We start from the raw sequence: 26,955 nt of genomic DNA, 5'->3' as shown, positions 1-26,955 counted from the left end.
AAGAAACTTAAAACAAATTGTTATTAGTAAGTAGAGAACTCTCTGAGGATCTGAAAAAAAGAATTGTCCCTCTACATAAAGATGGCCTATACTATAAGAAGATTGCCAAGACCCTGAAACTGAGCTGCAGCATGGTGGCCAAGATCATACAGCGGTTTAACAGGACAGGCTCCACTCAGAACAGGCCCCGCCATGGTGGACCAAAGAAGTAGAGTGCACGTGCTCAGCGTCATATCCAGAGCTTGTCTTTGGGAAAAAGACATATGAATGCTGCCAGCATTGCTGCAGAGGTTGAAGGGATGGGGGGGTCAGCCTGTCAGTGCTCAGACCATACGCCGCACACTGCATCAAATTGGTCTGCATAGCTGTCGTCCCAGAAAGAAGCCTCTTCTAAATATGATGCTCAAGAAAGCTATATTTCCTTCCTATTTGATGGTTGCCACACAATGGAAAATAAAAAGCAATCTCACTAATGGTAAGGCAGCATTAAAAAAAGCAAACATTTTTTAGTACAAAGTGTAAGCACACCCCAGTAACCAGACGTCATCATGGCCAAGACTTGTGTAGAGGACTTTACATGGAGGACAGAATTATAGCTACTCTATATACAATAATAGTCAAATTAAGTTGCCAACAGGGACCTGACTCTACCAGAATGTGCATTATAGGAAGAGAAGAGTGTTTAGCGGGGGCCGGGCAAAATTCAAACCATCTATTGGCAGGCTGATTGTACCTAAATTGATCCACTGATCCACCTGGGTACAACCAGCATGCCGGATTTTTATATGCAATTATTGCCAGCAGCAATAGCCGCTAGCAATAACCACTGTGATCTCCTTGCCGGGAGGGCTCCCCATGACCCCCCTGCCAGGCGAACATAATAGCTCCACCCAAAGGTATTCCCCCATCAACACTGACTGTGTTGATGGGGCAATCGGGCGATTTTCCTTCCTGCAACTCATGGTTGCAGGAAAGAAAATCGCATCATCTTTGGCATAACACAAGCCCTCCTTTTCGCTCTCCCTCACACATACAGGGTGCATGTCCTTTAACTACAATTATATTTTCCAATCACAGAGACATTCTTGTTTTATTTGAGTTCAGGTATCTGCTGTGCATACTCGTATACACAAATATTCTGCTCAGTTCTTACAGAGGACTTAGGAATTAGGGAGCCAAGCTGCAGACATTTTGTCTTCATTTTGATGAAAAATAGCAAACTGACAAAATAAATTAATGAAATGCTTTTCAGACAGGTTAGAAATTTTTATTATGGCAGAATCACTTTTAGATTTCACTGTGTTGCAAAACTGGTCCAATACTACCTTAATTCTATCCATTCCTAAATACATATTCTATTTCATCTAAAAATGTAAAGGCTTCTATCTTTTTATTGTGTGCCTTTTCTGCTCTGTTCTCTTTCAAATGTTTACCTTCAGAGTGGGCACAATTAAAAACCTTGATCTCAGGGGCACAAGCACAGGGGAAAAAACTAGGCACTAGACTGAAGAGTTTAACCACTTTACCACCGGAGGATTTTGCTGTCTTACGTCCAGGCCACTTTTTGCGATTCAGCACTGTGCGAATTTAACTGACAATTGCGTGGTCATGCAATGCCGTACCCAAACGAAATTTACGTCCTTTTTTTCCCACAAACAGAGCTTTCTTTTGGTGGTATTTGATTGCCTGTGCGATTTTTACTTTTTGCGCTATAAACAAAAAAAGAGCGACAATTTTGAAAAAATAACAATATTTTTCACATTTTTTTATATGAAATTCACCCCCCCCCCCCCCCCAAAATGTAAAAATAATTTTTTTTATCATTTTAGGCCAATTTGTTTTCTGCTACATATTTTTGGTAAAAAAAATCGCAATAAGCGTATTTTAATTGGTTTGCGCAAAAGTTATTGCGTTTACTAACTAAGGGAAAGATTTCTGTCATTTTTGGTGTTTTTTTTTTAACGAGTAATGGCGGCGATCTGCGATTTTTTTTGCGGGACTGCGACATTGCGGCGGACAGATTGGACCCTTGACTGACATTTTTGACACTTTTAGGGGTACCAGTGACATTACTACAGTAATCAGTGCTATACACATGCACTGTTACTGTAAAAATGACACTGGCAGGGAAGGGGTTAATTTTTTATTGGTGATCAAGGGGTTAATGTATGCCTGGTGCTTACTAACGTGTGTGGGGGGAGGTGACTGAGTGACACAGGGACAGATCGCAGGTTCAGCTATGCTGAACCCTGCAATCTGACCCTGTCTGTCACTTAGGAGATCCGCCCGCTTGTGTTTACACAAGCGGGCGGATCTCCACACTCGATTCCCCGACGATCGGGGAAGAGCGGCGGTGATCACATGCAGCATTCCTGTAGCTCCTCCCCTGGCCCGACTCTCGCTGTAACTGAATACAGCGGGAGCGAGCCTCCGGCGGCGAGCGCACGCCGCCGAGAGGGGGGGAAGGTCTACGTCGCCAGACGATAACGAACCACTTTGCCGCAGTACAGTCAACGTGACTGGTCGGCAAGTGGTTAATGTAGGAATGGATACATACAAATCAAGTAGGGTTTGAATATATATTGGAGTAAGAACTCCTACAAAAAATTAAAAAAGATGGGCACCCAGTCTTGCTCCTGTCAGTAGATTCAGAAAAAGCATTTGACAGGGTAGACTGGGGATTCATGTTAGCAACAATGGATGAATTAGGTATTGGACCAAGAATGATTCAATGGATAAAACTGCTATATAAACAACCAAGGGCAGCAGTCAAAATAAATGGGATATTGTCCCAAACTTTTGAGCTGAAAAATGGCATGAGACAGGGATGTCCTTTATCAGCCCTACTGTTCATTCTAACACTTGAACCTCTACTGGCTACTATCATAAACTGCATAGATATAAAGAGACTGAGAAGTGGGGAGGTAGAACATAAAGTGACAACATATGCGGATGAAATCTTGTTTTACGTTTCTAGCCCCAGAAAAACTTTACCTAATACAATGAAAGTTCTCAAATACTATGGAGACCTATGAAATTTAAAAACAAAAATCCCCTGAAATCAGAAATCCTAAACATAAACATAGATAGCAAAGAAGGAAAATTTCTATAGGAAGAATTCCCATTTAAATGGCAGGGTAAATTAAGATACCTAGGGATAAAATTAACAGCAAAATGGAAGGATTTACACCAAATAAAGGATATGCTGTTAAGAAATTAAATTAAGAAAAATCTCCAACAGACCGCTCTCCTGGATAGGGCGCATCAATATGATTAAAATGGGAAACCTACTGAAAGTACTCTACAAATTTCAAATGCTTCTGATACATATTCCAAAGAGTTATTTTGATATATTGAAGAAGATGATATGTGGGTTTATTTGGCCCCATAAAAAACCAAGAATAAAATATGCAGTGATGAGTAAAGATAAAACACAAGAAGGTTTAACGTTCCCAGATTTTAAACGATATTATAAAGCAGTCCTACTACTTAGAATCACTGATTGGACATTTAATATACAAGGGAAAAGTTGGGAAAAATAGAAAACACGTTAAGCGAGAAAACTTTGAATACGATGATTTGGGTACCACAATAACACCGATATTTTTCTAAAGACACTAGCACATTTACAAAGTATGTATTTAGGGAATGGGACTTTTTGTACAGACAAAGGAAATGGGATTATAACTCACCATTATTATCGCTTGTAGGAACTAATTATTTTTTTTACCAGGGAATGAGACACTTTTAGAGGGTGGATAAAGGATAAAAATGCACAATTAAGGGATATCATGAAAGAAGGGAATATATGCACGATGGAGGAATTAAGACACAAAAGAAATATTTTGTTGATAGCTAGATGTAAAGACTCTGCCTCAACCAATAAGATCAGGAGAAAATGAATTACCTTTTGAAAAAGTTCTCAGCTCGCAGATTGTACCAAAGCACTGCATTCTGCAGATATACTTTATAAGATCCTTACAAGATTGGTGGACCCAGTTAGCCCACCCTTTTTGGGGATATAGGAACCGGAGCTCAACGCAAGCTGGAGCGAGCACAAAAAAGAGAAAATAACTAAACTAACGGATGGCAGTGCATTAGATATAAAATCAAGGGAAATAATTTACAAATGTCTGTCAAGATGGTATTTAATGCCACTATAGCAAATAAATATCAACCAGAAAATCACCGCTTTGTTGGAGAGGATGTGGGAAAAGGGGAACTAAGACAAATATACGGTGGGAGTGCCCAATAATACAGAAATTCTGGGAGAAAATAATACAATTGATTGATGAAATAACGGGAGTCAATATGTCTAAAAACCCTGAAACCTTTTTATTCCATTGTACTCAACTTACAATAAAACAATATAAAAAGTCGGTGACACCTCGATTAAAAAATGGAGAAAAATACCTAATTCCAAATTTTTGGGAGACACCAGAAGGCCCAACGGTAAAGGATTGGGTCAGGAAAATAGAAAACACTTAAAATTTAGAGGAATTATACTATTTGGGAGAAAATAAAATTGGAAAATGTACGAAAATCTGGGAAGGATGGAAAGTGTTTAAATGTAAAAAGAGCTATGCTAAACTAGTCAGATGGAAGATTGGGATGCGAAGGGAAGCGAGCGGAGATAGAGACGGGATCAAGGGGAAGAGGAGGGGGGGGGTGGGTGGGAAGGGAATAACATTTGTTACACTTGTAAAAGTTCTTTATGGTTTTATGACTAATATGTGTAACTTGTGCAATGTGAAAATTTCTAAAATGTATATAAAAAAAATATATATAACTCCTATCTGATTTATTTCCGCCATCTGTGTCCTATTGCGGAGATTTCCCTACACTTCCTGTCTGATAGCCAAACAGGAAGTGAGAGGGAATCCTTGCAAATTAAAGGAATTCCTTGGGGACCTCCAAGTCACAAAAACTAGTGTCCTCATTGGAAGATTTCCCCTCTATTACTTTTCTAGGGACAACCCAAAATTTGGGATCTTCTTTTACTTTCACTTTCAATGATAATGCTAAACAGGACAAATAGAGAAGATGAAGCTCACAAACACTCTATCCAAAACTGGAAAAAAACGTTTTTGTTTTTAGTTATACTTTAAGTTCTGTCAGCGCAATTTGGTAAAGTATAAAAAAGATTTGTTGTACATATCACAGACTCAGGATGCACCTTTTCTAGTGTTCTTAGTCCAACTATTGTTTAGTATAAATGCTTGGATGTTATGTGATCCCTTTCTTGGCTCTGGAAAACAGGAACATTGCCTGTAAGCATGGGCCCAACCCTAAAATAAAAGGCTTTATAATTTTATTATTCACAGTACAAATATGTACACAGACATTCTTTTTCCATAAGTCTGTGTAGCTTTTGTGTTACATATCACAAAGTAGAAAATAAATATTGTATTTATAAAATATTTGCATTGCTGTTCGTCTATCAAAACTGCATGCAAATTTTGTTCTTTGCGAATGAGGCCAAATTTAATTTTGCCCTATTTGCAAAGAAGAATTTTACATGCAGTTCCGATTGGCGCACAGCAATGCATATATGTCAGGCTATATTCTATGCATTTTGAATGTGTACCTGTGGAAATACCATAATATGACCACTAAATTGTGCTGAGAAGCTTACTTATAACCTATGATATAAATCATATCCTATAATAGAATTGTTTGAGAAATCGCTGTGCCTAGTGCAAATAAAGGGAGGTTATTGTGCAGCATTCCTGTAGTGACACAAGTGATTCATAAAAGGCATCACCAGTGACATTAATACAGTGATCAGTGATAATATTATACGCTGTCGCTGTACTAATGACATTGGCTGGGGGGCGATCAAGGGGTTAAAAGTGTGCCTAACATTGTGTAATGTGTGTAAAGTGTGCTGCTTTTTGTGAAAGATCTCTCAATTTCTCATCCCTGCTTTGCTGGGATGAGAAACTGACAGATCGCTCCCTCTGTACAGAGCTCTGTGTTTTTTATCAATACAGAGCTCTGGGCTGTGATTGCACATGGCTGATCAGCAGGTCCTGGTCTTGAATCATTGGCTGGAACTTGCTGACAGGCTCCTGTATGCCCGCACCCTAAACCCAGAAGTAAGCAGCAACGTACGGGTATGTCGCTTTGTTTGCCTACAGCGGCTGTAGTACATTGTAGGCGGAACTCGAGAGAGAGCGGGAAGGTTCTAACTCCTATGACCTTACCCACCTCTCCTGTTAACATTTTGCACTTAAAAACATGACTACACAGTGCTGGAATCTGTGTAACAGCATATTGGGAGTAAGGGTGACCAATGAAAGTCATTTTTAGTCAGTCATTCTCATCGGTTCACTGCTAGCAATTTGCTGCTGTACTTCCTCCAGTGCTGTTTTGTGAATTTACAAAGTGCTGGCCTGTAGAGGGCATCAGAAGATGGAGATCACAGCAGGGACCATTGTGTGGGGACTAAGGTTACCACCTCCTCCCTTAATCCAGGACACATATTAATTACACAGGTTCTGTGGCTGGTTAAGGTGGTAATTAAACTCACTTGGTGCCTTATGTGCATTATATTAGCCTCAGAACCTGTGTAATTAATATGTGGTGTGTAAGGGATGAGGTGGCAACCCTAGTTGGGGGATGTAAAGAGTTAGTTTACTGTTTCATTTTTTGTGATGCATACGTACCTCCATCCCATGTTCTTGGCTCCGCTGTTTGTTCACATCCAGTGCCACAGGTCTTCACTGCCCTGGCCACAACTGCACATTACAGTCCCACAAATTTTCATTTGGCTGTCTCCCAGCGTCTCTGGGCTCAGGACACAGTCTTAGGCCCCTTTCACACATGGAGTCCGTTCAGATCCACCCAAAAAACTGACAGGCGGATCCCTATGGGGCATCGGATGTCAGCAGAGACATGTCCGCTGACATCCGATCCAATCCAATCCATCAAAACCGGACGGATGGAAACCCTATTTTCCATCCCTCTGGCGGATCAGATCAGATGAGAACAGACAGACGGTCCGTTCCCATTCGATTCCCCCATAGAGATGAATGGGGACCTGACAGCTGTGTCTCCGCACACAGACACAGTGGAGACACAGCTGTCATCTGCCTGCTCAGCGGGGGGATCGGCGGATCAATACCCTGCTGAGAAAAACTGAGTCCGCCTGGCCTTTTCCGTGTGTGAAAGAGCCCTTATAGAAGTTTATGAGGCACTAAAGCACAGGTGCAGCCATGACAGTGAAGGTTTACACCGCTTGTTAAACAAACAGCTGAGCCACAGCCATCAGATTAAGACACGTAAGCATCTTTGGAGGGTAAAATAAGATTAGGTTAGGTCAGGGAAGGGGGAAAAAAGAATAAGTGAATGTACTTTGTTTTAAAGTGCTCTTGTCTGTGCACGTGAACAGTGAAAAGTGGATTTTCACTGCATGTGAGTACCACAAACTAAAAACGCTATTTTATTAATTTCTATTATTCAAAGCAAACTCCCCCATCCCTCCATGTCTCCATGCTTTAATTTTGACAGAAATCACTTTGAAAAACACCCCCTATCATTTCTGCCAGTGGCCATCTTACGTAAGGGCAAAATATTCATGCAGCATTTACTTCCTGCCTTTAACTCAAGTATACATGCAGGACAGTATGCTTAGCTGAAAAAACCCTCCTCCTCTCTTCCCCTCCTGAAGACTCCTGGGATGTATGACATCATCTGCCCAGGCATGGAAACCAGGAAGTAACTGAAGTAATGTAAAAAAAAAAAAGTTTAAAACAAGTAAATATGATATACTTTCCTATCTATTTACTAGTGCTAGCAGCATAAGGATTAAAATTAACCACTTGCCGACTGCCAGCACTACATATATTGTGGCAGGTCGGCCCTGTCCCGCAAAATAATGTAACTGTTCTCACGCCCATTCGTCACAGTGGGAGCCAATCAGCGGGTCCAACGGCTACGATTGCCGCTGGGCATCCGCGATCGTTCCCCGTGGAGACAGAATGGCAGTCTGCCGTTGTAAACACGGCAGACCGCTGTTTTGTCAGTAATGAACACAGGGATCCTGTGTTCCTCTTATTTAGGAACACATGTCTCTGTGTTCATTCAGTAAATACATCCCCCCACAAGAGGATGTCCCTTAGAAAACACCCCCTAGGGACACATTTAACCCTCTGATGGCCCCTGGTGTTAACCCCTTCCCTGCCAGTGTCATTACCACAGTAACGGTGCATATTTTTACCACTGATTACTGTAGCAATGTCACTGGTCCCCCCAAAAATGTAAAAAATGTGACTTAGGTGTCTGATCTGTCCACCGCAATTGCGCAGTCACGCTAAAAATCGCTGATCGCCGCCATTACTAGTAAAAAAAAAAAAAAAAAAAATTACATAAATCTTTCCCCTAGTTTGTAGATTTGCGCAAACCAATCAATATACACTTATTGGGATTTATATGTAGCAGAAGACATATTGACCTAAAATGATGAGAAAATTTGATTTTTAAATTTTTTTTTATTGGGAATGTTATATAGCAGAAAGTAAAAAAAAATATTGCTTTTTTTTTAGAATTGTCGCTCTTTTTTTGTTTATAGGACAAAAAATAAAAATCGCACAGGTGATCAAATATCACCAAAAGAAAGCTCTATTTGTGGGAAAAAAAGGACATCAATTTAATTAGGGTAGAGTGTTGCACGATCGCACAATTGTCAGTAAAAGTAACGCAGTGCTGTATCGTAAAAAATGGCCTGGTCATTAGGGGGGGACACCTTACGGTCCAAAAGTGGTTAATAAATGTTGATTGGGAGAGTGAAGTTCCACTTTAACTATGTCCACATACTAGCTAGGTTAAGGACATCATAGAGGGTTCTAGAAATCCAGCAATGTAATAGAGAACAGGCAGATTATGTATAAAGCTTTTTATTGCAGCTGATGCAAGGAAAACTTCAAAAGGATAAGCCAACAGAAAACCTGATCTTTCAGTTTAAATTATACCCTGATTGAATTACCTGCTGACTTCCAATGTCTCTCAGGAAGACAGGCAGTGGGTCTCTCCGTCAATACAAAGGCTTTCACTCCCCATACAGTACCTTTCATTGACATTATTTTACACAGACTGCAGGAGATACTGCGAGTCTCTGACAGATTTTATACCATCAAGAGCTATTCATATCTAGAATGTCTGATTTCTGAAAATGATGTTACAGCCTTTCACTGCGTCTGCATGTTCTTTATTGCTCAATTCAAAAGCATGCATTACAGGGTTAGAGTAGATATATTTTAACTACTTAAATAATAATAGTGTAGCGCAGTCCGGTATCTGAAAATAATGACAATTTAAAATGAATCCTTAAAAAGTCACAAACATCATTTAAACCTATATGGTAGTAAAAAAGTTCATAAAGGTAAAATTAAAGATGATAGGAAAAAACACACAGTCCACTGGTGATCCGGTGAAATATATAATATGTGTGACTTGAGTGCTCATAAAATCCCATCACCCGGCATTCTCTGCCTCTCACCTCCAGAACTTGACCCCACAGGGTCTAAAAGCATAAATCAATCTCCACGATGATCAGCCAAAACGATAACAATAGGACCAGAACGATGCCTCCAGCATAACGATGTCTCAAAACCACAGAGGATACTCTTTCCCAAAATGCTCCACAACATATGGATAAAAAGAAACAATCTAGTGCTCTCTGTTGCGGTAATCACATTTTATTACTCAAAAGATGGTATTGCACTTACATTGTGTCCCGGTTTGCTAGGCATATAGATAGCAGAGCATGCAGCGTGCTGTGAGGTGTCTGGCTTCCGTGTTGTATGACCGACGGACCGAGTGACCAATCCCCCGTACGCGTTACGTCTGTTGGGCGTAGACTTCTTCAGCTACTTGCCTACTGGGCACTTTTACTCCCTTCCTGCCCAGGCCAATTTTCAGCTTTCAGTGCTGTCGCACTTTTAATGACAATTGCGTGGTCATGCAACGCTGTGCCCAAATCATATTTGTATCTTTTTTTTAGACAAAAAGAGCGCATTTTGGTGGTATTCAATTGCCACTGGGTTTTTTATTTTTTGGCAAAAAAACTTTTTCTTAGTTTCTGTTAGAAAATTTTGTAAATAAGTCATATTCCTTCACTGATGTGCGCTGATGAGGCTGCACTAATAGGATGCACTGATGGGCACTGATGAGAGGGCACTGATGAGGGGGCACTGACAAGGAGGCACTAATTTACAGCACTGATGGGTACTGATAAACTGCACTGATATGCAGCACTGGTGAGCACTGATAGACAGTACTGATGGGCACAGATAGGCGGCACTGATGGGCACTGATGTGCAGCACTGATGGGCACTGCTGGGTGGCACCGATGTGTGCTGAAAGGCAGCACTGATTGGCATCACTGATGGTCACTGATTGGCATTACTGATGGGCACTGATTGACAACACTGATGGGTACTGGCTGGCATCACTCAACGTGACTCACAACATTTAGTAGATACCCTCCATAGGGTCACCAAAGTCAAAATGTAGATGTACAATCAACAGTTTTGGAGGGCAATGATATAATATAATATGTCCAATAAGATGGGGGCAATCAATACAATAGTAACAAATGGTGGGCACTAGGTGTACATCTGGTCGCAGTAGCAAGGAAATTGTTACCTCAGCTGATCTCCTGCAATATGCAAGCCTTGCTCAGCGCTTCCATTCCATTACACCATTACAATAATACGATGCTTTCGCAAGGTGGAACGCACGCCGTCTAGCTTTCGGGACAGCTATGCGTTCCACCGCGGTGACGTCACTTCCGCCCGCATCGACAGCCGGGCGGTAGGACGCAAGCTGCCGAGCCCGGAAGAGCCATGCGTCCCAGAGATACGCTGACAGAAATAGCATCGTCATCTGACTACCCTCCAGCTAGCATGTTAAACGTTAGTGATGGGTTTAGATCTGTGGTAACTCAGGAAATGTCCTTCAGCAAGGCATGAGGGAACTCAGTAAAACCTTTTTGACACATTTCTGTATGCTTTAAAAATACCTAAACCTAACTCGGGCAAGCATTGCACCAGGTTAGGCAGCATTACCGACACAGACAACAAATCCAAGTAGTTCCTACCCCTGCCACTTTAAGAACCTTTTCCTGTGGCAGTGACAGATTTTCAAGAATTACTGACAGTTCGTAGATTAAGAAACTGGTGGTAATTAAGAGCAGCTCTCATCTGGCATACAGAGGTACAACAGTACTCAGAGTTGCTAATGTCTGTACTGGGAAGTTGTCATATATGTGACAGCTTCCCACACAGAGCTATATCCCTGGTCCCATTCAGCTGTCAGCTACAAGATTTCCTGGCTTAAAGTGGTTGTAAAGTCAGAAGATTTTTTATCCATATGCATTCTATGCATTAACATAAAAAGCCTTCAGTGTGCAGAAGCCTTCCTCAGCCCCCCTAATACTTACCTGAACCCGTCTCTATCCAGCGATTTTGCAGGAGTGTCTCAGCTACCCAAGACTCTCCCTCCTCATTGGCTGAGATGGCAGTGTGGCGTCATTGGCTCCCACTGCTGTCAATCAAATTCAGTGAGCCAATGGGGAGAGAGAGAGAGAGGGGCGGGGCTGGGTTGCGGCTCCTAGTCTGAATGGACACAGGGAGCTGCGACTTGGCTCGATTGCCCCCGAAGCATGCTGCTTGCTGTGGGGGCACTCAACAGGAGGGAGGGGCCAGGAGCACCGAAGAGGGACCCAAGAAGAGGAAGATCAAAAACCAAAACCAACTGCACAGAGCAGGGTAAGTATAACATGTTTGTTATTAAAAAAAAAAAAGAAAATGAGACTTTACAATTACTTTAAAGTTGAATGTAAACAAAAGAGCCAGGGATAGTGGTACTGTAATGTAATAACTCAAATATGGCAATGCCCATGTTTCCAAAATGTCCTGTCACTGAGTAGGCAGAGCCTAATAGGGAACCTAGAGACTAGTTCCCCATCATGCCCACCTGCTTGTTGATTGACAGTGGATGGCAGTGGGTGGATTTGAAAGCTGCTATTGTATTGAAGGCCCCTTGAACCTCCTTTAGGGAAAAAGGGAGCCTTGACTGCTGGAAGCATGAGATCACTGTGAATGTGAACCTAAAATAGAAGTTAGGTAGCTCCCCTCTGCATTGAAGGGGGCACGCTGTGGTCACTCTGCATTGAAGGGGGCATGCTGTGGTCACTCTGCATTGAAGGGGGCTGTGGTCCCTCTGCATTGAAGGGGGCTGTGGTCACTCTGCATTGAAGGGGGCACGCTGTGGTCACTCTGCATTGAAAGGGGGCATGCTGTGGTCACTCTGCATTGAAGGGGGCATGATGTGGGCAATCTGCATTGAAAGGGGGGCACACTGTGGCCACTCTGCATTTAAGGGGTCGCGCTGTGGGCACTCTAAAGTTGTTGTTGTTGTTAATATTTTTTTTTAACTTAATTCTGAATAAAACTTTTAGTTTTAATTTAGTGTAATTCTATTAGATATTTTATGAGGGTGTGTTTAGGGGCGGAGCAGGGTAGGGCTTGGGTGGGGCAACAAGTGTCGAGTAACTCTTAGGGCCTGGCTAAGTGGCTAGTAGCTCATGACTTGAAATTTTGAGCCCTGTCTTAGACTATGTGATTTTATGTTTGTTGGGTGCTCATGGTAGAACTGTGACTAGTGTAACACCCTGCTAGGTAGGTGCTAGGTAACCTATTGGGGAGACCTTGTCAGCTTATCAGCAAGGCTCAATTATTCAGTCAGGCTGTCATGTGTTCTCAGGTGTGACTGTTAAGTTGGGGAGTCTCCCCACTGTATCCAATGAGGGCTCTCATTGGACAGTGGAGGAAACCTGACCAATAGCACACCAGGGCTTGTATCCATCCCAGAGGGCAGATTCTGCCCCAATGCATCCTGGGAGGGGGATATAAGTCTGAGGGGAGCACATGACAGGATGTCTTTGGTGGGAAGCAGAGTCCCAGGAGGGAGATGACGGCTGTCTCTCCTCCTGTCAGCATGGAACGGATGTCCTGGGCGGCTGGCCTATCGGACAGAAGGTTGAGCTGAGCTGCAGAGAGAGATCCAGTGTGCTGAGGACCAAGCGGAGCTGTGGGAGTCAGAGTTTCCAGGAAAGCAGTGTCGTGAGTACTGTAAACTGCCCCGGGGTCTGCCTAGGATAGGAGACCATTCCGGAAGGTCAAAGGGATCCAGGAGCCAGCTAGCCTATGCAGAAGTTATAGAAAGGGGGTGCCAGTGTCTAAGCCCTGAAGAGAAAGAGGGTGCAAGTGTGTGTGGGCCCTGGAGAGTTAAGAGTTGCAGCAGTGATTAAAAATGGCTACCTCAGCCAGGAAGGCTAAAGGGAGCAGTACAAAGGACTTTTGAGTCACAAGGAAGTGTCAGAAGTCAGTTGAAGTTCACAGACAGCAAGTCAGTGTTAACAAGTGCCAACCGGCATTAACCGGCATTTAGCCGGTGTCAAGTCAGCATCAAAAGGCGTTTTCTCAGTTGTCCCATTACTTTGTGTATAGTCAAGCCAGAGGAGTATCCCACTCATTCCCTTCCTAAAATAAATACAAAAATCAAAGATGCTGGACTGCTTCTTGTCTCAGTGCTCACACTTGGAGAACATGCTTAAATGTGCTGTTGGCAGATGCACATCCAGCACAAAGGCTGGAAATCTTGCTACACTAGCATTGTTGTTTGGTATATTTGGAAAGTTGTTACTTTTGCAAAGTTCAATAGAGCCCATTCAGACTAGCGCGACTTGTCAGGCGACTTGTCAGCCTGACAAGTCGCGCTCTGTCGCGGTCCATTGAGTAGTACAGGACCCGTTCTAATAGGAGCGACACAAGTCACTACGACTTATAAAAAAGGGTCCTGTACTACTTTGGGGCGACCTCAGAGCGACTTGCATAGACTTCCATTATGTGAATTCCCTGCAAGTCGTTCCGAAGTTGTGGTGCACAGGACTGACAAGTCGCCTCCCCAAGTCGTGCAGAGTCGTGTCGCGCTAGTCTGAATTGGCTCTTAAGCTGTTGCCTTGCCCTATTTCCAGCTTAATTAGCTTCTGTGTCTTTTTGGGGGGCAAAGTATTGGTTTATTTGTTGGTCATAAATGAGCCTAAGTGCTGTCAAACATAAGCAGGAAGACCTGATGAGGAACTAGTCGCTTAGTTCCCAATCAGGCTCCCCCCCACCCCCACTACAAAATGTCTTAGGCCAGCCATAGACAGTTCAAATCTCACCCAGTTCAGCAGGAACCGGCCATTGAACCATTAATGGGCAGGCTGAATGTACCGAGTTGGTTGATCGAACAACTTGGGTACAAGCAGTTTGCCAGATTAGTTTGCGATTATCGCAAGTGGCTGCTATAGCCGCTAGGGGAAAATCACTGTCTTCTCCCCTGCCCAACCCTGCCCCCCTTCACCAGAAGAAGCCAATGGGGGGGCAAGAAGGAATACCCTGTCAACACTGTCTGTATTGATAGGGGAATTGTGCTAATTTCTTTCCAGTAAACATATTTGTACTGTCTATGACTGGCCATAGTCATAAGCTTGTCAGTGTGACAGATGCAATATCTGGGGAGGAAGAAAGCACACTGAGGAAAGAGTATCCAGTTCCACAACACTCTTTATGAATTCTCCTGTTGTGTCATTCAAAAGATGGGTGACATCACTACTGGTTCTCACTCAGCCATTGTTGAATGATCCCTCCTCTCCCCGGCAGCCACCACTCACTGACACAGGGGATCATGTGATTAGACTGAATCAGGCTGAAAATAATTACTTATGTACTTATATGCATACTTATATGGAGAAGGGAGGGGATATTTTCAAACGTAGTTAAGCTGGCCATACATGGATCGAAATTCAGAAGGTTCAGCAGGGACCAGCCAAGTATCCAAGTCGATCCATTGATCAACATTGGTACAACTAACCTGTCTAATTTTTTACATTCAGTAGCAGTAATTATTGTGCTCTGCTGGCCGGGGAAGGCTCCAGGCGCCCAACCATGTTGGAAGGAAAGAGAATTGGATAATCTATGGGCTGCTTTAATGTTAATCAGGAATTCCACTTTAAAGACATTTGAAAAGAAAGAACATTAGTCACAGCAGTATTTAACATTGCCAACAAATATCAAATGAGTAAAGCACAGTTATTGAAAACAGTATTTATTTTTAAGTGAAGGTAAAGTTAATAAAATTGTTATTGTTATTGTTATTGTTGTAGGTAAAGTTAATACAATTGCCATTGTTATTGTTGTAATGTGTTTGCTAAGCATATTCACTACCATTAAACCAGCAAGGACAAAGTATGGGTGCTTTGATTACTGTATGCAACCTTGTGTCAATTGTAATGAAAAATAAATAATCTTTCTTTGTGATTTGACATCCTAGAAGTGGATTATGCATTTGGATCAGTCGGTTTCCTGCTTTGTCCTTTCCAATTTTGAGGTATTCTTGTAGACAATGGATGCATGATCAGATAAACAAAGCAACAGCATTGATTTTGCTGAGAGACGGAAACGGTCAACAATTTAGTCTTTATTATGCAAATTAAATTGATCTGATATTATGTAACAGCTTTGTACTTTTACCACTTGCTAGAACTGATAGGCAAAAAGTAGCAAATTCTATAATATATGTTCTTTTTGCAGACATATACTTTATGATCCTTCCACTGGCCTTCCTCTCCACCTCATCCAATCAGAGAATGCCTCCTACAGTATGTATTGAAATAAATCCAAGGTGTTCTATCATTGGCAGTAGTGTCAAACAGACTGATAGAAAAGGGCTATACGGAACATAGTGTCCCCAGACCCTTCCGTCTCCATCATAACCAGTCAATTGAGGGATTACGTGTCTATGTCATTGAGACCATTCCCCCCCTGTGATTCGGTTGCAAAGCGATTTCAGTACCTTTGCTATAGGGAAACTTTTTGGATTTTTACCCATAACTCATTAGCCCCTGGAGGGTTGAATGAAGAGCTTGAAATAAATACCATCTTGTGATGAGGATTCGAGATAACCATGACTACGAATCCTCCTCTTCTTCTTCCCCTTCATTTAGCTTTATTTGCCTTTTAATTCGTTTTTCATAAGTATTCTTTATAATAATGTAATGTGTATTCATTAGACACATGTATTATGGTGGTCTTTGGCTACACATTAGTCATTTAATGGTCATTTTATATTAAGGTTTACCATAAACCAATTTTAATTGTATTTTTATTTTTATCTTCATTTGTATTGTTGTAACATATGTAGGTGTCATATGTACCATTGCTGAGATACTGCCACTGAGCAGGGTCCAAAGATATGCTATAGGAAGTTCCCGCATCAGTGATGCACAGGTGGGGGGGTTCCCCTTTAATGGTAATAACAATATAATATATATATATACTTTTTCCATTCCCATTTTTTTTTTCAACTTTATACATTGTTTTCTTTTTATATGAATAGGTGCCATGATCCCGTCATTGTGGTATATAGCGCCTTTTTAAAAGTTATTCACGAGGGTCCCCCCCTTTACATCCCTCCTTCTTTAATTTTAATTTAATTTTTACTTGCTGTGTTTTTTCTACATTGAGGCCAGTCTTAATTGTGGCTGCACTTGCCAAATTTATCAATTAGTTCCTTTGTCATGGGTTTATACATAAATGCCCTGTTGGTGGAGGGGTGCCCTCCACGTTTTGCCCAGCCGTTTTGATCCCTGTCGGACTCCTTGGAGGAACCGACAGGTTATCATTGCGTCATCTCCGGCCACTTCTGGTTCCGGTCTTCGGTCACTTCCGGTCCCGAACACCAGCGGGCACTAGCGAGGCTGCCCATCCAGGAAGCCTTTGCTATCCGTAGGTTACAGTTTATCCCAGACTGTGTGTTTTACCTTAGTACAGGAAAGCCTTTTAGACCTCACAGCCCACACACACCATCTGGCGGGGGGATCTTCCACCGATACCATACAGGCTGTTCCTGGATTATCTACATGTAAATTGCTATAATAAAGTTGTAATTGTTGTTTACTCATCCTTGTGACTTGGCGCCCTTGTTTTCTTTCTTTACAGCAGTGTCAAACAAGGGATTCCATGTAATCCGTGTGCAGGGGGGAAGCTGCTTGCACAAAAACCCCGAGCAGACTCGACTTGGAAGAATGTGTCCACCATTGTAGGAACACCTACAGGGGTTAAATGGGATCCTACAGCCTGCTGTCTGTCTCAGCCCGCTCTCTCTCTCTCTCAAAGAGCAGGCTACCGAAGCCAAATTAATTCCTGGAAGAGATGACATTTTGACTTGTTGAGGTATGCATAAAAAAAAAAGTGCAGGGGGTGGGGCCGGCACGCTGACAAGATGGATGTCTATTACAGGAGCTCCACATACTGGACCTGTGCATCGGCGATTAGCCTTTTTGTTCCAGCAGGCAGGCCGGAGCAGACAAGATGGCACTGCGGCTCCCACTGCTCTTGCTGTCCCGCTGACATCTCATCAAACAACAGGGGAGGATTCCCCTCAGGAAGGCACCATGGACAAGACAGAGGCATTGGCCACCTCTTCTTCTTCATCTCCTGGCACACCAGTCATCGGCAGCCCAGCTAAGGCATGGATGAGGATGGATTCTCCCTCTGGAGGCACATATGAGGTGAGCCACACACATCCCTTTCCAGCAACACAGAGCCAGCAGCCTAATGCTATAGCCTCTTTCCCCACTTCTAACCAGCCAGTCATGGATTCAGTTCTCAAAGACATGATGTCTCTTAGAAACTCTTTGCAAACTGACATGACTATCCTATTACAAGAGTCCAGGCATGACTTCACAGCTTCACAGCTCTTGGGGACAGAGTATCTCACACTGAAAATAACATAGGGGATGTCACCTCTACTGTGAATGACTTAGAAGACGCACATGAGAAACACATAGAGGAACACAGGTGGATCAGAGATAAATTGACAGATCTAAAAGATAGATCTTGTTGAAACAACATAAAAATTTGTGGCATAGACAAATCTGTACAACCCTCTGAACCCCCCCCCCCCCCCGCATATGTCAGCGGTATACTCAAGGCCTTACTACCTGAACTTAAAAATATAGAACTAGTGGGGGATCACATTCACAGGCTTCTCAAACCCTCCCATTTGCCTGACTTGGTTCAGAGGGATGCGATATTGCGAATCCACTTTCATCACACAAAAGAATAGCTCATGCAGAAAGCAAGATCACTGGGAACCCTTTCTGATCCCTACACGCATTTATAGATCTTCGCAGATCTGTCCCAGCACACATTACAAAGAAGACGACAACTCAACACCTTAATGAAAGTCATGAAAAACCACAAAATGATTTACCAATGGTCCTCTCCTGGTAAATTGCTGGTCATGCACAAGGGCACTAAACACTCAGTCCCTTCTTTACCTAAAGGTCTACAACTAGTGCAACCCTGGGGTATGTTCTATGAACCACCTGCCTCCTCTTCAGCACCAAAAAACATGGGCACAGGGCCTCCTAATAGGCAGCTACCCAAGCTTACCATCGGATTACCATGACCTCACTGACACAGTGCCAAGGGCTTTCACCAGCATTCAGGAGCACATTCTTGTCTCCAGTTCACTGAACCTTCCTACTCCCTAACCTTCCTTAAGGGGAAAAGGTGTGCCTTTACATTGGTAAGATAAAGTTGGCCATTCTGCCAAGTGTTTTTTTTTTCTCTTTTCTTTGTCACTTTTTGCCACTTTTTTTTTTATCTACCTTTACAGATCTATAGTCTCCGAACCTTCATTGTGTCTCACCGAGCACCTGCACACCCGCCAACGTTACTTTGACTTAGGAAACGTGGACCAACAAACAACAATGCTCCTCTAACAGACACCAACCAATGCCTCCTGCACTCAACCCAAAAGCTAAAACATCATCTAATACCATGATCATAACATTTCTACCCATTAACATGAAAGGGCTTAACCATCCAGTGAAAAGAGCCTCTTTATGGAAGCTTAACCATAAATCTCACTGCGACATCCTATGCGCCCAGGTGACACAGTTCCATGCCTCATTTCAACCCATATGTTCTACCAAGACTTTTCCCCACATCTTCACAGCGAGCACACTGGCAAAAAAAAGGAGTTCTCCTAGCAGTTAAAAACTCTCTTTCCCTACAGCTTCACAACTGCATTGCGGATCCAGAGGGAAGATACCTCTGAAGACAGCCAAAGATCTGTACCTGCCTTTGGAGACTCAACACACATCTCTTGCAATCAACCTAAAGTGCAGAGACTCTTAGACATGACAGAATATTTTCACCTAAACAACAACTCAATTTCTGACCCTACTACTGTATGGGCCACGCATAAAGCCTTTATGTAAGGCATCTTCATACAATTGGGAGCTAGGGCAAAAAGAGAGGAATGCAGCACATAGGTAGTCTAATGTCTTAAATTCACTCAACAGATACTCTAAATAAACAACATTCTCACCCTGACCTTAGAAAAAAAAATTAGGTATCCTTAGATTTGAGCTGTGAACCCTTTTGATCGAAGGGTTTGAGAAATCACAAAAGCAGCTAAAAAATGTCCTTCTATGCATCAAGCAATAAACCAGGAAAACTGCTGGCTCAGTGCATCAAAGGATATAGAGTCAATGGCAGTATTCCCTATATATACCACCCTACCACCAATGAGAAAACCACTAACCCTCGGGCAATAGCAGCTGCTTTTAGTACCTACTTGCTTTACAACCTCAAAATGACCCTTTAACTACACAACCTGAACCTGCCTCTGTTCAAGCTTTTCTAAATGCAGTTACTCTTCTGAGCCTGAGATACAACTTGCAGATCTTAATGCCCCATTCTTGGCCATAGAAATTACCAAAGCTATAGAGACACTCCAGAATAATAAGTGCCCCAGGCCAGACAGTTATGTAGGAGGATATTATAAACTATTCAAAGGTATCCTTGCTGAACCATTAACGCGGTTATTTACCACTGCTGCCTCCTCCTCTACACCCCCACCAGAAATGCTGAAAGCATTAATTGTCACACTGCCGAAGCCAGGGAAGGGACCCACTATACCCTAAAATGTTCAACTAAGCTCTCTGCTAAATCATGACCTCAAACTTTACGTCAAACTAATAGCAAATAGACTGATAGAAGTACTTCTACATCTTAACTACCCGGATAAATCAGGCTTTACAAAAGGGCGACAAACCTCCAATGGCACTTAACGTATGGTAAATATCATTTATTATGCTGAACGCCACAATCTGCCTTTTCTGCTTCTATCCTTGGACGCAGAGAAGGCATTTGACAGGGTCCATTGGACATACATGGCTATAACCTTAAGTATGATTGGTTTCCAAAGCTGCATCTTCTCAGCAATTATAGCACTGTATTCTTGCCCCTCTGTCCAAGTTTATTGCTTAGCTTTTCTATCTCAATTATTCAATATCAGAAATGGCACTAGGCAAGGGTGTCCTCTATCGCCCTTATCTTCAATCTCCTTATGGAGCCCTTGGCGGAGAGCATCAGATCACACACTGGCATCTCAGGCTTCTCTATAGGCTCCAAAGAACACAAAATAAACTTATTTGCAGATGATGTCATCTTTATGTTAACCAATCCTGCTTCTTCCCTGGCTTCGGTACAAAATGTGTTATCGGTAATGTAGTGCTCTCTCGTACTATAAGGTCAATGAGAGCAACTCTTTTGTGTTAGACATGGGCATTCCCTCCCCACTGAAACATATCTTGATAGATAAATACCCTGAGAGCATGAGAAAAGTATAACTTACCTTGGGATACAGCTTACAAGATCTGTCTCATCCTAATTTCAAGCAAACTATACCCCTTACTTATATGACCTCTTACAAGACCTTGACCAGTTTTACACTTTTTTGGTTAGTCCACCTAGTTGCATTTAAAATGCTCAAGCTGCCTCAAATTCTGTAACTATTCAGATTGCTACCTATCCCAATTCCTGCTGCCTACTTCAGAACACTACAATCTTATCTGAAACGCTTTGTATGGCAAAATAAACAAGCTAGGGGCACTAACATTAAGCTAATAAGGCACAGGTCAGTAGGAGGCACAGGTTATGTGGACTTCAGAGATTATTATTATGCCATTGTCTTAGCACAGCTCAAAACATGGTTCTTACCCAACATCCATAGTTTATGGAAGGATATTAAATCAAGTCAATTTCCCGGTCACAACCTCTACAATTGGCTGATTAGTGTACCTTGGTTGAGGGTCAAAGATAAAAATATCTCTCTCACACTCATAGCCTCAGTGCTAGCCTTCCATCATTTTCTTCAGACTGCACCACTAGGAAGGAATCCATTCCAAATGCCCATCCCTATCACATTACTCAAATCACATATTCCAAATACAACGTTCCATACTTGGCTGTCCGCGGGCATTAATCATGTGACCAATTTATTCTCTCAAGGGTCAATTATGCCCCTCCCCGCTTTACAAGCTATGCATGCACTCCCCAATTCTGAATATTATAAATATTTTCAGGTTTCCCACTGCTTATCACGCTTGCCCTCTTCCCAAATCCATAAAAAGATTAGTCTGGGACTACAGTACCTGACCAATGACAAAGACAAAGCAAAAAGTATTACTAGCTTTTATAATCTGCTACAAGATAAAAATTTATTCGGCAAACTCCCTTTCTTTGTGAAATGGGAATTAGACATTGGCAAAACTTTCCCAAACTCCCAATAGTTAACAGCTATTAGAGCTATCTTTAAGAGTACCTTCTCTGCTAACTTGTGGGAACTTACTCATAAAATTAATCTACGATGGTATTTTACCCCTTCCAACATCCATAGAATAAATCCAGAAATATTCCCATTATGTTGGAGGAATTGTAGCGCTAGAGGAAGCATATGCCACAAACACTGGGAATGCACCAGGGTGAAGGACAGATATCTTAACTCTATTGTCAATTTCCCAATTTCCCTACTGTCAGAACTCACATTATTAAATTTAGGCTTTGATGTTTTTACATTTAACTATGAATATCTTGTAACACAATTCTTACTAGCTGAGTGTCTTGTGATTGTCCGTCATTGGAAATCCCCCGGTATTATCAGCAAGTCTGAAGCTAGTACCTTGTTGTGCACTCACAGTACATATGAGAGGATGTTAGCGTCTAGAGAAGTGAAGTCTTCAGCATTAAGAACACTTATGGCAACCATGGCTCACCTGGTATTATCAAACACATTACTCCAAACCCTAATATGTCTTGTACTGTTTATTAGTTGACTAAGATCTAAGTGTGGACTTGTTTACTACATTCATCTGGCTATTTGCTCATTACCTTTTTATTCATACTATTCTTTACCAATTTATGCTTGTTATGAACAAACATTCTCAATAAAAATCTTATTGAAAAAAAAAAAAAAAAAAAAACAGTGCAGCCCAGTGCTGTGTAGATATAGAAAGTTATAATACAACTGCCATCCACAGGGTGTTGATGTTCTCCTCCCCTTACAATCCCAGTGTGGAGTTTCTCGGTTTCCTCTTTGATATAATACACACGTTTGGTATTTTTACAAAATTATATTTTCTCTGTTCCCCTGTTTTCTGAAGATGCTAATAGAAAAAAAGCATCATACTAAAGCTGTTCTACTGGTTTTCTGCTATCAAACAATGCATCTATATGTTGTATAAAATCATTGTTTATTCACCTCTTAAGGGGTTTTTGTTCTCCATTTTAATGTTGTATAAAAATAATTGCATCATTTAATTAAAGCAGTATTAAATCCAAAAGAAAACATTTTTTTATGTTGCAGCTTACCAATTCTTAGATGTGCTGGCTGCATTAGGTTTCATTTGTACTGTATGTACATTCGTTTCGGGCCATGTAAAGTAGTCCTCACATTTTATACTCCGCTACGGTACATACATTATTTTTTGGGCTGCCTCAGAAGGGAGGTAGTCTTATATGGTGAGTAGAGCCCAAAACCTATGTTTTAACTTGAAAATGAAGGGGTCGTCTTATACGCCCAATCATCTTATACGCCGCCAAATACGATAATTATTATGTGTCCTGGTTCAAAAAGGGATGATGTGGCAACCCTAACGGAGGGGCTAACAATGTTCCTGAGGTACATTTTATTCTCAGTAGAGAAATTACATCAATCACCTAAGGACACCTGCAAAAAAACAAATCGAGGTTTGCAGGGAGTGGGAGGGTATATATAGGGGATATTTCGGAAGCTTTTTTTTTTTTTTTTTTTACCGTTGTCCAATCACCTATAGAAAGCTGCTTATAACCCATGGTTACGACTCAGTTAAGATTCGGTGTCCTGCAATGTATAATTGGGAAATGTATTTTGCTTTATCAGCCTTCTAATCCGAATTGAATTTTCATTACCTGTTATTTGCAACTTTATTACCTAAACTCATTTTAATGTACATGACAGTAACAAAGGCAAAATGTAATTTTATTAAAAATAATATTTGTTCTGTGTTCAGGGAGTGTATTTGGAAATAGAACATTGTTACAAACCTAAGTGTCCTTTACTATGCTAATGCCTGGTAATTACATTCTAATGTGTGTACTTGCAGCCACTATAGTTATATAAGCCAGAGTTTTTTGTCTTCAAAAGCATTGATGTGGCACTAAATACTTTTAGACTGATTTTTTTTGTTATTTATGAAAAAGAGCCAACGTCGTATTTTCAAATTAAGCCATTAGAGTTATTACCTCTGGTAAATAAAAGAACTTAATGATTTTCTGACTTTCTCTTTCCTTGCCCTCATTACCATAGATATGCAAAATGATTTAGGAAGCTCCAAGGTTTTCAATACAGGATCTAAGTAGGAATCTTCAAAAGTTGGTTCGTCAGAATTGGATGAACTACATGGACTTTTTTTTAACCAGACTATGTAAGAATTGAAATATGGGAGTTGCCATGGGTGACTTGTTTTTGAAAGTGCAATATCCAGGACTGTCATTTGTGTTTCACTTTGCAGTAAAGCAGGCAATAGACGGTGAAAATTCCTCTCCTGCAACCGTGAGTTGCAGGAAAGATATTGACACGATTCCCCCATCAACACCGACAGTGCTGACAGGGGAACCCCTCCTGACGAGCAATTCTTTGTTCCTGGTGGGGTGGCGGGGGCGGGGGCGGGCAGGGAGAAGACAGTGATTATTGCTAGCAGCTATAGCAGCTGCTAGCGATAATCAAAAGTGGATCCGGCAGGCTGGTTGTACCCAAGTTTAAGATCAATTTGGTACATTCAACTTGCCCACACACTTTTGCATCTCGGCCAGTTACTGCTGACCCGGACGAGATTTGAATTGTCTATGGCCGGCCCAAGACACTTGCCCAGGAGAAGCATGCAGACAGTGAAATGATAGGATAGCTAAAATAGTATGCTTGCTCTGGGTCAGGGGTCTGTCAGGCAGTGAAAATAAAAGATGATAGCCCCCAGGTAAGCGTTGACAGTTTTCCTTCTTCTGTCTAGACAAATTCTCCAAAAATAGACAGAATTGTTGCATTCTCCAGCATATGAAATAATTACAAAATCCAGCAGGGAGAGTGGGAATCCCTTCTATAGGACACAGCATGCATGCAGATTCAGAGGGGCTGATTTCCTAAAAACAAATAGGTTTTTCACTTGTCAAGAAAAGTTACACTGTGCAAGGGAATTTGCACAGTGCTTGGATAATGTGTTTGCAAAGAATACCCAATCATGTGCATTGAAAATAATAATAATAAAAAAACATTTTTGCTTGCAAATGGTAGGATGATGTAAGTTAAAAAACTAGAGATGGTAGACTGTGCAAGTGGTCAAATAAATTAAAGAAATATACTTGTGAAAACCAGCTGCAGGTACAATTCAGATTTCGACGACGTCACATGCGCGACCCCGTCCTGACCGGTTTCGTCAGATATAACATTCTCAAAGGGCTGGATGATGAAAGTCAGCAGAGCTTTCAGTCAGCATTAACTAAGTCAGCATTTACTAAGCCCCCAAAGCAAATTCTCTTGCAAAAATGAACAGCTCACCAAAACCCAGGAGACAGAAAAAACTACCATGAACTAAAATGTCAGTTTTGTATACACAGACCAGTTTTCCATGCCCTGTTGTAACTTTTGACCTATCACTTCTGTGCAGCTCTATTTTTAAGAAAAAGACAACAGTCTTTAGAGGATCACAAAGAATTTCATCCACAGCTGTGCTAGTCATTATTGTTTGTTTTGTTACTGCCTACCCAGCCCAATTATTTAAATCAAGGCATCATATCGAATCAGTTATATCACTTGTGACAGTTAGGCTTTCAGTGGCCATGCTAACATTAAAAATAATCTTGAAGTATTTGAAATGTTAAAATCCCAAAAACACAGCAATGATTCGTATGTTAGAAGAACAATTTGCATAAATGTCTATATAAATAGCAAAAGACTAATTCCCAAGATTTGATTAACATTTAATACAAGGCTGGGAATAATTTAGTTTCAGCTAAATGTGAATCTCATTAATTTTCTAGCAAAAACGAGATCGACAGAAAGACATTCCGTTTACATGCTTCCATTTTAACTTTGTAGCGTAGTTCTTCCTATGAAATAGCTGAACTCAATAAAATAATATTGTTCAACTTAAAGAGAACAAAGGGAGCAATAGCACAGGTAGAAGGTTCAACCACCGAAAGATCTTTGAGACAAAAGGTAATAAACACAAACATCCATAATTGCTTTTGATCAAAGTACACATTTAACACTATTTTTAAAATCTATATAAAGGTCTAGGTTCTAAAACAATTCAATAGGCACAACACTCACAAACGCATCTACACTATATTATCAAAAGTATTGGGACGCCTGCCTTTACACGCACATGAACTTTAATGGCATCCCAGTCTTAGTCTGTAGGGTTCAATATTGAGTTGGCCCCCTCTTTGCAGCTATAACAGCTTCAACTCTTCTGGGAAGGCTGTCCACAAGGTTTAGGAGTGTGTCTATGGGAATGTTTCACCATTCTTCCAGAAGCGCATTTGTGAGGTCAGGCACTGATGTTTTTACGAGAAGGCCTGGCTTGCAGTCTCCGCTTTAATTCATCTCAAAGGTGTTCTATCGGGTTGAGGCAGGCCAGTCAAGTTCCTCAACCCCAAACTCGCTCATCCATGTTTTTATGGACCTTGCTTTATGCACTGGTGCAAATCATTTGGTGGAGGGGGAATTATGGTATGGGGCTGTTTTTCAGGGGTTGGGCTTGGCCCCTTTATTCCAGTGAAGGGAACTCTTAAGGCATCAGCATACCAAGACATTTTGGACAATTTCATGCTCCTAGCCTTGTGGGAACAGTTTGGGGATGGCCCCTTCGTGTTCCAATACGACTGTGCACCAGTGCACAAAGCAAGGTCCAAAAAAGACACGGATGAGCGAATTTGGGGTGGAGGAACTTGACTGTCCTGACCTCAACCCGATAGAACACCTTTGGAGTGAATTATTGCGAAGACTGCAAGCCAGGCCTTCTTGTCCAATATCAGTGCCTGACTTCACAAATGCGCTTCTGGAAGAATGGTCAAACATTCCCATAGACACACCTAAACTTTGTGGACAGCCTTCCCAGAAGAGTTGAATCTGTTATAGCTGATAAGGATGGGCCAACACAATATTGAACCCTACGGACTAAGACTGGGATGCCATTAAAGTTTATGTGTGTAAAGGCAGGCGTCCCAATACTTTTGACAATTAAATGCATATCCATCCTGACTGTCCCTGGCCTGCCCCTTTTATTTCAGTTCTTTCGAATAAGGCAGCTGAGCATCACATGTGGGCCTTACCTAGGGTAGTCTGCATGCAAAATGAAAGAAATTTTGATATTCAAGAAATGTTGATATTAATATAACTCTCCTTAAGAACCAGGCCACTGCTTGCATTAGGGCTAATGTCCTTTGAGCTAAATACTAAGGCAGGGTGCTGTGATGTTTTTAGGAAGCTACGTACAGCACCCTTTCAGCCCCT

General features: G+C 41.7%; 1 protein-coding gene across 1 annotated transcript in view; it reads right to left on the bottom strand.

Moving 5' to 3' along the window:
- The window catches only part of PKIB (cAMP-dependent protein kinase inhibitor beta), a 254,423-nt gene that overhangs the window by 23,049 nt on the left and 204,419 nt on the right, over positions 1-26,955 (bottom strand). The gene's annotated exons all lie outside the window — the stretch shown is intronic.

Source organism: Pelophylax lessonae (genome assembly GCF_965119305.1).
Source record: "Pelophylax lessonae genome assembly, chromosome: 3".
NCBI lineage: Eukaryota > Metazoa > Chordata > Amphibia > Anura > Ranidae > Pelophylax > Pelophylax lessonae.
This window is presented reverse-complemented; position numbering and strand designations above follow the sequence as displayed.